At 46.4% G+C, this 15010-nt stretch overlaps 2 protein-coding genes across 2 annotated transcripts in view; one reads left to right on the forward strand and one right to left on the reverse strand.

Annotated features, from left to right (window-relative positions):
• LOC144576904 (uncharacterized) overlaps positions 1 to 15010 on the reverse strand; it is a 39021-nt gene that overhangs the window by 18788 nt on the left and 5223 nt on the right. The gene's annotated exons all lie outside the window — the stretch shown is intronic.
• GJD4 (gap junction protein delta 4) overlaps positions 1 to 15010 on the forward strand; it is a 41415-nt gene that overhangs the window by 18594 nt on the left and 7811 nt on the right. The window lies entirely within an intron of this gene.

Raw genomic sequence — 15010 nt, forward strand, 5'->3', positions numbered from 1 at the left:
AAGGAAAATGGTGGATGGAGCTGGAAACCCAGGAACAGAAACCGACCTCCTGTGGGGACTGAAAGGAATTCTGACCCGAAATGGTCCTTTTCTCCTCTCAGCTCCAAAGAGAGGAAGCACACCTGCATAGTTACTGTCAGAAGCTCAGGCATATCCTGTCCCTGGTCCCTTAAATAATGGCTCCCATTGGCCACAATGAGAGACCTTTGGAGATCTTCAGCTCCTGGTCTGCCTCGGTATCCAATTTAACAGAAAAGAGAAACACAAAACGACTGCTTTTAGAGTTTGGTCCTTCCTGAGAAATGGTAGAAAATCCTTGCAATTTCCATCCTGTTTCAGTTCATTGCTAAGCCTTTTTATCGAATAGGGGCTTAAAAAAAAAAAAACAACCGACTGAGCCAAAACCAAACCGACATAAACAAACGCGCATTTAATTTCAGCCCATCTGTCTTTTGTCAGAAGAAGACCTTCTGTTTTTGATCACTCTGGCAACAGTGTGGGTTTTTGCTTTTTTTTTTAACAGCTAAGTAAGAAGTTAGAAATAGAAGAACTCCACACCTGTTGCTTTTCTGATCAATTATTTGTTGATGTCATAAACTGCACGCAGGAGGGCATTTTGCTGCAGGAGCTAATGGGGATACGCTGCAGCAGCTGTGTTATCAGCCCGGCTCGAATATTTTTGTTGTTGCTGTTTTCTGCTTTTTAGTTTGTTGTTTGAGGCAGTCTTGCTGTGTCACCCAGCCTGGGGTGCAATGATATTATCTTGGCTCACTGCAGCCTCGACCTCCTGGGTTCAAGTGTTCCTCCTGCCTCAGCCTCCTGAGTAGCTGGGATGACAACCATGTACCACCATACCAGCTGATTGTTTTATTTGTATTTTTCATACAGATGGAGCTTTGCCATGTTGTGCAGGCTGATGTCAAACTTCTGGGCTCAAGTGATCCTCCAGCCTCAGCCTCTCAAAGGGTTGAGCCACCGCACCTGGCCCAGCTTTAGAAACAGGCCAACCCTTTGGACTCTCCGGCGCTCTACACCCACTTTCACTCCAATGTCAAAATTCATTGCTTCTTTGAGAACTTGTATTTGTTTTAGTTGTTAAGTTAAAATATTTTCACAATCACAGGAGGCCATCAAGTTTTGATTTGCAATCTGAGAAGAAGATGGGATTCTTTATAAAGAAATGGATAGTAAGTTACCATCATTACAGGAGGTGTGGCGAGGGGTGTCATCCTCTATGCCTCACGGCATCTCTCAGAGGCAGGGGTGTAATGCCTGCATTGTGAGAGGAATTTCAGATATGGGGGAGAATTAGGTGTTGAATTACCAAGACGTTTCCACACCTGTAAATGTTGAGAGCCTCAAGTTTATAGTTTATTTATTGAAAAATAGAAGACAGGCTGGGTGTGGTGGCTCATGCCTGTAATCCCAGCACTTTGGGAGGCTAAGGCAGGAGGATTACTTGAGCCCAGGAGTTTGAGACCAGCTTGGGCAATATAGCAAGACCCCATTTCTACATAAATTTTAAAAATTAGCCAGGCATGGTGGCACATGCTTATGGTCCCAGCTACTCAGGAGGCTGAGGCAAGAGGACTGCTTGAGCCCAGGAGACTGGGGCTGCAGTGAGCCATGGTTAGCCATGGCACTCCAGCCTGGGTGACAGAGCAAGACCCTGTCTCAAAAAAAAAAAAAAAAAATTGAAAAATGGGAGGTAATAAACAGTATGTGAGGTTAAAAAAATAATAAAATAAACTTTGTCACTGAAAAAAAAATATTTTACTCTTACTAGTACCTGTCTTATAAAGATTTCTTATCACAAGCATGGTGTTCCTCACAAACGGGAGAAAACGCGATAAATGAAAACAGAAATATTTTGGTCTCTTTTTCTAATCCATGTCTCAATGCTCACAGCATTTCTGGGGAGCCACAGGGCTGGAAGTAGAGTCTTACTCTTTTGTAAAACTTAAGTAACGGAGAGTTAAAATTCTAGTTCATTTTCCATGTCTGTTCTTTGTCCTAGTTCATTCAGGCTGCTATTAAATAAATACCAGGAACTGGGTGACCTGTAAGCAACAGAAATTTACTTCTCACAGTTCTGGAGGCTGGGAAGTCCAAGGTCAAGGCGTTAGCAGAGTTGATGTCTGGTGAGGGTGCTTCATGGTTCATAGACCAGCACCTTCTTGCTGTGTCCCCATGAGGTAGAAGAGGTGGAGCAGCTCTCCAGGCCTTCTTTGATAAGCGCACCAATCCCATTCCTAAGGGCCCCACCCTTTATGACCTGATGACCTCCCAAAGCCTCCCACTTCTCATATCACATCACCTTGGGGGTTAGGATTTCAACATATGAATTTGGGGAGCATACAAACATTCAGACCATGGCATTCTTCTTTTTGTGATTTTTTTTTCTTCTTCCTTCTCTTCACCTTGCTTTTCCAGCTCTTCCCTTCTCTTGCTTTTCATTTTTGTTTCTTTCCTAAGGGTACTCAGTCTGCCCCATACACGATCAGGCCCAGGTTGACGTTATTTTCGTGGCTTGATTAGAATATTATAGTTCAGGTTTCTTGCAGAGAGGCAAGCATACATCTTTATATAGCAAAGCCAGATTACAGATTCATGAGAGGAAGTATCTTACTCTTTCTCTGCATCTCCAGGGTAAAGGGAAATTAGGATTAAGGTTGATGCAGATGATCAGGCAGAGGTTTCTGCTCATGGCTGAGATAGAATAAATAATACTGGACTAGACCTCCCATTGTAAATAAGAAACTAGACAAAATGTGGGAAGCAATAATGTTCATCTGTTGAAAACAGGCAGCAAAGGACCATGTTCTCTGACAGAATTGAAAGAAATAAAGTGAGTCCTATGGTAGTTTGAGTTTTATCTGAAGGCACTTTTTGAATGGTACTCAGGAAGCATCCAGGTAGGGAATGGAGGTTTCACCGAGTTGAGAAGCCAGAGACCAGAGATTAGGGAAGCTGACACAGCTGAGCTGTGTGGGGCAAGGCACAGAGGGGAGGAAGCCATGCAGAACTCCAGAAATCTACATCGAAGTCCTCTTAAGTCTTGGGCTGAATATTAAACTGTGCATGCAAAGCACAGAACTTTCTAAGGTCAGGAAATGAACAGCTTTAGGGGGAAGCTTTAAGATGAACAATTCTAAGTCTCACACAGGGGAAGGAGACATTTAAGTTCTGACCAGCTACAGTTGGGAGATCTTGTTGAACACCTGAGAAATTCAGTCAAGACTCAAGAACTATAAAACCTACTTAGTAATAGGGCTAAATTAGGTTCATTTTAACAAAGTTTAAAATTAGCCTCAGAAAGACCAAGCTAATACACAAACCACTTAACTGCCTGCCAAACCAAAATTTAACAGTGTTTAAAGGAAGATAAAATCAAGACATTCAACAAAATAGCACATACAATGTCCAGCATCCAACACAAATAACTAGACTGAAGAAACAAGAAAACGTGACCGGTAATAAGGAAAGAAATCAATCAGTATAAATAAATTCAGAAATAATAGATCCAGATGATGGTATTTACAGATGATGGGATTTACGGATGGAATTATAGACCAGTAAATATGGTCAAGGATTTAAAAGAAAACAAATATAATGAGTAGGATCATTACATTGACATAAGAAAAATATACTTCAGGATAAGAAATATTACTAGAGATGAAGAGGGACATTTCATAATGATAAAAGGGCAATTCATCAAGAAGACATGCACATTTTAGTACGTCCATGCCTGATAACAAAACTTCAAAATACATAAAACCAGCCAATCAGGAAGTAATATCTATACCTAGTGTTTTAAATTTTAAAAAAAGGACACAGATATTTTCAAGGTCATCTTTATCAACAGAGATTTATGAAGTACACTATCCTTGGGCATTAACCCAGGTGACAGGAAAACACTTTAACAGATTTGAGGCTGGTCTTAGGAAGCTCCAATAGGGTTGAAATACAGAGGACACACACAGAGATTAAAAGATACGTGTCATGTTCAAGAACAGAAAACCAAACACTGCATGTTCTCACTCATAGGCGGGTGTTGAACAATGAGAACACATGGACTCAGGGAGAGGAGCATCACACACTGGGGGGCCTTTGTGGGGGACTGGGGAGGGACAGCGTGGGATGGGAAGGGATAACTGGGGAGAAATGCCAGATATAGATGAAGGGGGAATAGAGGCAGCAAACCACCTGGTTATGTATGCACCTATGCAGCAACCCTGCATGACCTTCACATGTACCTCAGAACCTAAAGTAAAATTTAAAAAAAGATAAGTGTCATGTTGCATTTTCCTTAAATGTTTGCCTCTCCATTTATGAATCCAATAAATTAAGCTCTTGTTGGCTGTTTTCTGTCTTGAAGTATCAGTGCTTATCCTTACAAAGGTTGAGGGAGAGGCTTAGTTATCCTGCTGTGTCCACGTGTCTATACGACGCCCCCTCCTAGGGTCTGCTAGAACCCACAGAACTGGAAGTCTAGTGGAGACTCATCGTTAACATTACAGAAGACATGGAGCCAGAGATCTCCTCTGGGGTTCCAGTTAGGCTGACACCGCAGCTCCCACCCCACTTTCTATTCATTCGTCAAGCAAGCAGTGAGCTGTGAGTGCACGCACGCTGTGAAGAATGCATCGTGAAAGAGGAAAAGCATGACAGCTCAGGGTGATTCACACTCATTATGGCGAATTAAGCCAGCAAAGCCCCACTTAGGATGAGACAGGAGCCACCCCTTGGGAAAATCATTCATCTATCTGCTTTATATACACACATTTAATCTTTTAAAATTTAGTCCCATTTCCCAAGAAAACTGCCTGGAGGTAGTACTGGGATTAGAATGGATTACCCCAACAGAGCCTTTCCATAAACGCAAGCTCAGCTAACAAGAAGGGCTCTGTGTTGCCTTTTAATTACCCTTTGAGTTTTCTTTTTTTTTTGAGATGGAATCTCACTCTGTAACCCAGGCTGGAGTGCAATGGCACAATCTCGGCTCACTGCAACCTCCGCCTCCTAGGTTCAAGTGATTCTCCTGCCTCAGCCTCCTGAGTAGCTGGGACTACAGGCGTGTGCCACTGCGCCCAGCTAATTTTTGTATTTTTAGTAGAGACGGGGTTTCAACATCTTGGCCAGGCTGGTCTCAAACTCCTGACCTTGTGATCCACCCGCCTCACCCTCCGAAAGTGCTGGGATTACAGGGGTAAGCCACAGCACCCGGCCCTGTTGAGTTTTCTTATGCCAGCTCTTTCCAAGAAAGACTGCAGCTGCTTGCCAGCACACCTGCTGTAGATCTTAGCTCATTCCAGAAAGGAGGAGCAACTTCTCAAACATGGGTCTCTTCTAGTCTTGCCTGACAATGAGAACTTCTCATGAAGCGTTCGCTGGTTCTCCCAGGGGCTTCCACCTTTGTGTCAAATGGAAACAATATGGACATCAGAGTCAAATCAATTGTTACAGAATTCCAGCTGTGTCACATACAGTCTGTGTGGTCGTAGGCAGCTGTGAAATCTCACAGATTTGTTTTCTTCTCTCTAACCTACCTCACACATGTGTGTGTATGTAATGCAAATACCATTCTTCATAGCGTGAGTGCACTCACAGCTCACCCCTTGCTTGGAGAAGGGGTAGAAAGTGGGGTGGCCACTGTAGGGCAAACCTGACTGGAACCCCAAAGGGGATCTCTAGTTCCCTTGTCTTCTGTAATGTTAGCAGTGAGTCTCCATTAGGTTTCTAAGTCCGTGGGTTCTGGTGAACCCTAGGCACAGGGCATGTACACGCTGGGACTAGCAGGGTGACCAGGAAGCTCCCTCAGCCTTTGCGAGGCTGAGCACTGATACCTCAAGATGGAAAACAGCCATCTCCTCCCTGCTGTCTTCATGCTGGATCATACCCCTTACATTCACTAGTGTTATGTGCGGGGTCTTCACTCTAGGGACCTGGGAAGCTGGTCTCCGTTCTCGCTGTTGGAAGCACACTTCCCTAACTCGCTTTCACATGGGGGAAATGCTGTGTCTTGCCCATTCTCAGTCCCGACACGTTGGCAGGCATGCGGCAGATGCTCGGTGTGTTATTGTTGAAGGACACTCTCACTCCCTCTCAGAAACAATCATAAACTCTCCGTTCCCTTATTTAGGGAAGTGAAAAACAGAACAATAAAAAAACAGAAGCAAAAGGCTCCTTCCGTTTTCTCCTGTAGCTCCGTCACAGAATGGGTCCTCCTTAGGCTGAGGCCCTCACGTTTCCAGGGCATAGCAGGGAGAAGCGTCCATGTCAGTCCCAGCTCCTCCCCTCACCGCTGGTTGGCTTTGACCCCTCAAATACAGAAGTGAAGCGCGTGTGCACCCACCAGTGTTCGTGGCTCATGGGGGACCCAGATCATACTCGTGGGTGAAAAGGTGACCCCACAGATGATGCCACCAGACCCAACTCTGCCCTGCCACTCACTCGATTTGAAGCTCTTCTTGTCCATTTTTTTAATACTTAATTTTCCTGCTTTGCTGTTTTGCTTTCAAGTGGAAACAGAGCTTGGTAGTTGCATTGCTGGTTTCTGTGGAGATCCAGGCTGTACCAACCACATTGTAGCAAACGAAATGGAGTGTTCTCTACCTTCCTTGCATTTGTGTTCCGTAAGAGCAAATTTGGATTGAAAAGACCTCCCGAGAGCACCTGTCCTTCAAATTGCTGGTGCAGCGGGGCACGGTGACTCATGCCTGTCATCCCAGCCCTTTGGGAGGCCAAGAAAGGAGGATTGCTGGAGGCCAGGAGTTCATGACCAGCCTGGATAACACAGTGAGACCACACCCGTTTCTACAAAGAGAAGTAAATGAGCAGGGCATGGTGGTGTGTACCTGTGGTCGCAGCTATTCAGGCTAAGGCAGGCAGATTGCTTCAGCCCGGGAGTTCGAGGCTGCAGTGAGCTGTGATGGGGCTACTGCCTTCCAGGCTGAGTGATGACAGGTGACAGAGGAAGACCCTGTCTCTAAAAAGCAAAGCAAAACAATTTGTCCCATAGGCTGGGACATCAGCTCAGAGAGAAATTAGCTGTCACCCATGCTTCAAGAAAGCACTGTCTGGCCCTTCTGAATATATCCGCATTTGGAACAAACCTGTCCTTAATTAAAGTGGCTGTGACTGTTTGGAGGGTTGGCATCTAACACTTGTGAGTTTTAAAATAGATCGAATTCCTTCATTCCCTCTTCTAAAATTTCATGGCAGAGAACAAAGAGAACGCAGAGGGGGAACGTGGACTGGCTCCTCTCTTAACAAGACTTGTTCATCGAATGCCTGTACCTCTGTTCCCGCCCTCCCTTCCTCTCTTCTGTTTCTTCCTCTCTCCTGTTTCTCCCCCCGCCCCGCTCCCCTCCCCTCCCCTCCCTTCCGTATCTTCCCCTTCCCCTTCCCGTTCCCCCTCCCCTCCCCTCCCCTTCCCTCCTCTCCTCTCCCCTCCCCTTCTCCTTCCCCTTCCCCTTCCCCTTCCCTTCCCTTCCTCTCTCTCTTTCTCTTTCTTTCCTCTTTCAGTTATTCTCTAAAACATAAAATTAAACAGGTGGATATGAGGACTGACTCACGCTGAATTTGGCCTTGCTGTGAGTGGTGGCTGGAGCTCCACAGTATGGGAAAGCATCTGTGACATCCCATTGGCCCCTTCCCCATCCGAGGCCCTTACCTTCACAGAAAGGCCTGCTCCCAGGAGAGGTGTTTCTGACTCACTATAGTGAAGATGACTGATAAGCCATAGTGAGTTGCCTCTCTCAGAGAGATTTTCATTTTTATCATGCTTAAAAGCCAGAGGACCTCAGTTATAGGTGTGTTGAGTCAGGAGGTCCTACCCAGGGGCCCTAAGCTGCCTGCCTGTTATTCAGAAGGGAAAGAAAACAATCATTTACTATTTTTTTTTTTGAGACAGTCTTGCTCTGTCACCCAGGCTGGAGTGCAGTGGTGTGATCTTGGCTCACTGCAACCTCCGCCTCCCAGGTTCAGAAGATTCTCCTGCCTCAGCCTCCTGAGTAGCTGGAATTACAGGCAAATTTTTGTATTTTTTGTAGAGACGGGGTTTCACCATGTTGGCCAGACTGGTCTCGAACTCCTGACCTCAGGTGATCCACCTGCCTTGGCCTCCCAAAGTGCTGGGATTACAGGCGTGAGCTACTGCGCCTGACCTCCTCCATCTACTTTTATTACTTATAAAAAGACAATGTAAGAACAAGCTTTCTTAATAAGCCCTGGCACACTGTTGCATGTGGGGGTGACATAGTAACACAATAATATGTTCTGTGTTTCCAAACAGCTAAAGGAGAGGACTTTGAATGTTCCCGTCACAAAGAAATGATAACTATTTGAGATGATGGATATGCTAATTACCCAATTCGATCATTACAGTCTATACATTCGTTAGAACATCACACTGTACCCATAAGTATGCACAATTATCATGTGTCAATTTAGAAAGATTAACTTCTGTAATGGTACACAGCAAAGAGAGAAAAAAACGTAACTGACAATGTTTGCAAAAGCAAAGCCTGCATTGCTTCCAAGCAGAGGAGCTCCCTGCACAGGCAGCGCCATTTGTGAAACACTGGTTGCGAAGCACAGGCAGGCTGGCAGTGCACTGCCTGTGGGTGTCGGCGCTCTCGGGACAAGCCCCCGCCATTCAGGGGTGCTGCCACTGATCGCTGGGGAGCTGTGCTCTTGGAAGGTCCCAGTGAGTCATGGGATCTGTTCCATTAGAGAAATAGTGCAGCACACTCTTGTAGATAATTCAGATTTGGACACACGTCTGGCCATCAGGAGCCCTAGGGTTTGAAAAGGGCTGTGGTCACAGAGAGGTCGGGACAGAATGACGACTGTGAACATCCCATCCCAGGGAATGTTGAGTCAGGAAGGGCTTGAGACATGAGAGATAACCCCTGGTGTGCTGTGACTGCTTCATTCACTGAGCGGAGAACCACTGCAGTCAGTTGGCCACGCCAAAGAAGGCCAGCCCTATACCCAAAAACTGGACCCTGAGAAGGAAATGACAGACAAGAAGCGGACCGCCTTCTTCCTGCTGTTTATCAGATATTTCTGCTGCACTGGGCAGTTTACACCTGTCAGTTCATTGCATTCTCTTACAACCCTGAGAAGTAGGCGCTCTGATGATCCCTGTTTCACAACTGAGTGAAAAAGATTCAGGATCCGTGGGGCACTGAGACTGACCCCACATCTTCCCAGTGTATTCTCTCTCTTGATGAAATGGAGCTGGCTCCCAGCAGAGGGGCGGTGAGTGTAAAGGCAGATCTCTGCCAGGGAGGAGGACCTCATGTGGTCCTGGGCTGGGGGTGGCAGGGCAGAGAGGCTGGACAGGGAGGCATGGCTTTGACAATGCACGTGCTTCTTGTCATAATGAGCACTGCAAGAGCAGGACACACCCCAGTCTTGGGCAAAGGAGACAAAAATTCCTGGGAGCCCATCAGAGAGGAAAGGGCTGCGGCAGGTCTCAGAGGCAGCCGAGATCAGAGGCCGTGCATGAAGGTTAGTGCCGTTGCAAGGTCACGGGGAGCGAAGGAGAAGGCCCGAGAGGGAAGTGGAGTGGGCTTGCAGGGCCGGACGAGCTCTTCTGGGCACTGTGAAGAGCATTAAACAGTGAACTTTTAAAATACGCTTCGAGCAGATTGAGTACTGATTTTCTGCTTAGGTGAGATGGATCTTGGGGTCACTCACCTAGAGAGAGAACCTGTGGCCGGGCAAGGTGGCACACACCTCGAATCTCAGTGCTTTGGGAGACTGAAGCAGGAGGATGCTTTGAGGCCACGGGTTCAAGACCAGCCTGGGCAACATCACGATTAACGGCAAAAACCGCAATTACTTTTGCACCAACCTAACGTGCTCAAGGTCAAACGCTGGTCAGCGATTGGAACCAGAACTGAATCCAGGTCCTTTACCCTTGAACTTTGTGCTATTTTTCTTCTAATTACTTATTTGACTACCAGTGACCGCTTGATGAGTAATTTTTCATTGATTTGACTCTAAAAATGAAAATTCCCATCCGTTAAAGGAACAGGTGTGTTTATGGCCCGTGCAGCGACCCCTGCTGGACGCTTGTGTGTTGGAGAGAAAAAGATGCCTGGGAATGCTTCCACCAGGTCCCTGCTGGGCAGTGTGACTTCAGCCTGCGACAGGTGACAGGAGTTAGAGATGGTGCAGGAGGTAATTTGGTCCGTGTGCATACACTCTCCAGAATTTTAGGACATTTTAGTAATTTTCAAAATGTGCCATGCAGCCTGGTTCAAGTGAATTAGAAAAGAGAGCAGGAATTCATCAGGGAGGACATCACATCCACGTGGCTGCCCCTTCACTGGCTTCTGTCTTTACTCAAATGAGTTCTCCTTAGGACACTGGTTACCCCATCCAACCTTGGCATCCACTGCGCTCCTTAGAACTTACTGCTGTCCAACAGTCAATTTTGCTAAAGTTTCTTTTCTTTTCTTTTTTTTTTTTTTGAGATGGAGTTTCGCTCGTTACCCAGGCTGGAGTGCAATGGCGCAATCTCTGCTCACCGCAACCTCCGCCTCCTGGGTTCAGGCAATTCTCCTGCCTTGGCCTCCCAAGTAGCTGGGATTACAGGTACGCACCACCACGCCCAGCTAATTTTTTGTATTTTTAGTAGAGATGGGGTTTCACCATGTTGACCAGGATGGTCTCGATCTCTTGACCTCGTGATCCACCTGCCTCAGCCTCCCAAAGTGCTGGGATTACAGGTGTGAGCCACTGCACCCGGCCTGCTGAAGATATTTTGTTCTTTGTCAGTTCTTCCCATAGGATGTAAGTTCAGTGAGGGCGGGAATGTGTATGCTTTGTATGCTTCGTTCTCTGCCATTTCCCTAGTGCCAAGAACAGTGTGGAAGACACAGCAGGTGCTCAGGAAACAGGTATGGTGTTAACTGTGTACATGATACTCTCGGGAATGGTTTGAAAGGCATCAGTACATCAAAGGGCACCGGTAGAAATATGACAAGAAAGAGGATGAGGCCTGGAGGGTGAGAACATGTGTTGGATTTGATTGCAGCTGATATCACATGAAGGGTGTCCTGCCATATTGCTCAGGACCTGTGAGCAAAAAGGAAGCTAATGGTGGAGTCCTTTGCTTTCTTCACAAAGAAAACTCAATTCCCAGTGGCTGCTGGGTACCTTTGTCCCCTTCCTGACTGTATGATTTTTCTGCTCAGTTTTCTCCCTCCCTTCCTTCCTCTCTCTCTCTCTCTTGCTCTGTGGCCCAGGCTAGACCGCCACGGCCTGGTGTGATCTCAGCTCACTGCAACCTCTGCCTCCCAGGTTCAAGCTATCCTCCCACCTCAGCCTCCTAAGTAGCTGGGACTACAGGTGCACGCTACCACACCTGGCTAATTTTACTATTTTTAGTAGAGACAAGGTTTCTCCATGTTGGCCAGGCTGGTTCAGAACTCTTGGGCTCAAGCAATCCACCCACCTCGGCTTCCCAAAGTGCTGGGATTGCAGGTGTGGGCCACTGCACCCAGCCTCTGCTGAGTTTCTGAAGGGTGCCTTAGAAAGATTTCCATGGAAAAGTTAAAATAATACAATTTCAAACACTTGAAGGGCTAACATTAGGCTATCCAGATCATTGTATTTCTTAACATTCAGGACAGTTGAATTTCTTTTTTGTGCTTTGATGTGTTACGGATCAAAAGACCAGGATAGCAAATATTTAAGCGCCGTACTGAGGCTGGATGGTCTTGGCCACATCTTAATTTCACTTGAAAGCTGGGAAGGTGACTAAGTAGATTTTAAGGTGACTTCTATCTCCAAAGACACCTGGGTCTGTGAGTCTGTAGAGAGTGGAATTTTGGGGGTCCGTGCATTCCCCACTCGGGCCCATCTTGGCTGCTTTGGGGAATGTGATTTAGTGCACTGATGAAGATCCTCACAAGTGAGATGTCTGTTAACCTGCAACCTCATCTGACCGGCTTGCATCAACAGGCTGTTGTTTAGTTCAGCTCTTTCCTTTGGGGTCTTTGGCTAGCATGCCCTCCTGTGGCTTGGGGAAGAGGCCTCATTTTGGTATAATTGACAGGGCGCATCTGCGTTCCTTTAGTGTCTATTGGAAGATCTTCCCTAGGCCTATCAGAGGTGGGAACAGTGCTTGGAAGTTCTTTTCCTCCCTTGGGAGAGAAGCTACAGTTCTCTGCAAAGAAGACCCAGCCTAACTGCCTCAAAAACAAATTCCAGGGGACACTGCGAATGCTGTCCTGGTAAAGAGAAGACACTGGGAAGCTGTGCAGTTGAGATAAACTGGAGTTGAAAATGCAGTCCAGGCCAGGTGCGGTGGCTCACGCCTGTGACCCCAGCACTTTGAGAGGCCAAGGCGGGCAGATCACGAGGTCAAGAGATCAGGACCATCCTGGCCAACATGATAAAACCCCATCTCTACTAAAAATACAAAAATTAGCTGGGCATGGTGGCACATGCCTGTAGTCCCAGCTACTCAGGAGGCTGAGGCAGGAGAATTGCTTGAATCTGGGAGGCAGAGGTTGCAGTGAGACAAGATTACATCACTGCACTCCAGCCTTGGTGACAGAGCAAGACACCATCTCAAAAAAAAAAAAAAAAAAAAAAAAAAAAAAAGAAAAGAAGGAAAAAGAAAATGCAGTCCAAGAATGACAGTGTGGGGACTTTAAGAGCAGGGAACAGCTCAGCTGAAGAAAATAGAAAATTTCCTCCTTGGTGGTTAATTTTTTAGCTCTAAATCTTGTGGTGGGGGGAGTCTGTGGGTAAGGCTGGGGTGGAACGGCACTGACCTGGTTCACCCTACAGACCTGTGCCAGTGGGAAACTAGACTGACAGGAACATAGTGTAATCTATTTTTTGGGTTGATTTGCATATGCAGATGAGATGCAACTATAGGCATGATTAAATTGTTTTGCTGGTGCAGCTGCTAAATATTTGCTTTCTGTCTAGTGCTGGAAAAGTCATTTACATCTTGGTAACAACCAAAACATGCATTTCTCAAATCAGACAAATGATTCCTTAAACACACACACACACACACACACACACACAGAGCAAAACAAAACAGATGCCATCATTTCCTAACCCTCCTGAAAGTGAACTCTATCTCCCTGGAAGCCCTTTTCCCAATGGGTTTCTGGACTAGAAGGTGAGAGCCCTGGACCACCCATCATCGAGAACAAGCTGCTCCAAGCCTTCTGCACATTCCCTGGTATACCATTCTTGGCAGGTAAAAAAAGTGAAAAGCCAGTGACTGGGTACACGTTATTGGCGGGGCACCATTCTCTATGCTTTAGGCATTTTTCTGTTTATTCCTTGCCATCATTGTAGGGGATAGGGAACTGTGATTTTACAGTGAAGATGCTGAGTTAAGTGACTGCCCCACAATCACACAGTCAAGAAGCTGGAGTTCTAATCCAGAAGGGCCGACTGCAGAGCCTGTGTCCTTCACCTTGATATCAAGTTGCCTCCCACAGTAATTCTAATGGAGACCATCTCTTTTCTAACATTCCTTTTCTAGATGCAGAATCCTAAGGGAGACCTGTGGGGATCGCTCCCATGTGAGGCCCCTAGGAAATGGGCCTCGCCATACGGTGAGCTTGAGCCCGGACACAGATCCCTAGTTGGGGGAGTCGAGCTGAGGGAAAGCAGGAACCGAGAGAGGAACTATATGTTATTCAAAATAATCAACAGTCATTACTTTATGGATATGAGGACTTGGGAGGCATTGTGTCTACTTTCGGCTTCTTATGGTTTATTGTCTCATTGTGTTCATTTTGGACCCGTGTTACCTTCATTGCAAAATATTAACTTAAATATTTACACTTGGTAACTTACCGTAACTTACAGGGCGTAACTGTAACTTATTTACCATAGCTTACAGGGCGTGACTGTAATTTACTTACCTTGACCTATTGGGCGTAACCTACTTACTGGGCGTAGCCTACTTCCTGGTCTTAATTTACTTACTGGGCGTAACTTGCTTACCGTAATTTAAGTACGTTAATCTGGCGTAAACAACTTTAACTTCAGAAAAGTATATAATGAAACACATTGCAAAAATAAAATTGCTGCATGAGCAAAGCGCATGTAGCCCTCCAGACCTTGCCTTTTCTACCTCCTTTTTTCCGGGGAGCGCGCTCTCTTCCAGGTTTGGGACCCTCTCGCTGGACGAGATTCCCGGGCTCGCGTTCAGTTCACAACAGAATCCATTATCCAAGGGGAGTCTTGGCCAAAGCATAAAAGACAACACAGATAGCAATGGAGGTGTTCTCACTGAAGCCGGAGTTGGACCCTCCTTCAGTTTTTGTGACACTGAGTCCTGGGTTCCTAGGGACCCATGTCTCTTCTGAAGTGGCCCTTCCTGGGATTCTGCTGCTCTTCTCACTGGTTGATCCTTCTTTTAAGTGCAGTCAGTCCTCATAATCACAGATTTCTTATTTTCGAATTCATCCCCAAACCAATACTCATCGGGCTTTCTCTGCCATTTTGGACATGCGCAGTGGGAAGTGTGCATGGCTGACACATGCGTCCTCAGCTGGGGGAAGCAGGGGCCACCCTGCCTTTTGTTTCTGCCCTCACAAGGTCAATGAGTGCTTTCTCCCAAGGTCTTGTTAGTGCCATGTTTTTTTGCATTTTTGTGCTTTTGGTTGGTGATTTTGCCATTTAAAGTGGTCCCCAATGGGTTTAGTGGCAAAAACCTGTGGCCTCAGCACTTTAGGAAGCTGAGGCAGGAGGACTGCCTGAGGTCAGGAGTTTGAGGCCAGACTGGGCAATGTAGCAAGACCCCCATCTGTACAAAAACTAAAAAATTAGCCAGGCTTGGTGATTTAACCCTGCAGTCCCAGCTACTCAGGAGGCCGAGGTGGGAGAATGGCTTGAGCTGAGTAGTCCAGGCTGCAGTGAGCTATGATCATGTCACTGCACTCCAGGTAGGGTGACAGAGCAAGACCCTGTCTCTAACATTTTTTTTTAAATAATGAAATAAAATGGCCCCAAG

Source organism: Callithrix jacchus, chromosome 7, assembly GCF_049354715.1.
Source record: "Callithrix jacchus isolate 240 chromosome 7, calJac240_pri, whole genome shotgun sequence".
Classification (NCBI taxonomy): Eukaryota; Metazoa; Chordata; class Mammalia; order Primates; family Cebidae; genus Callithrix; species Callithrix jacchus.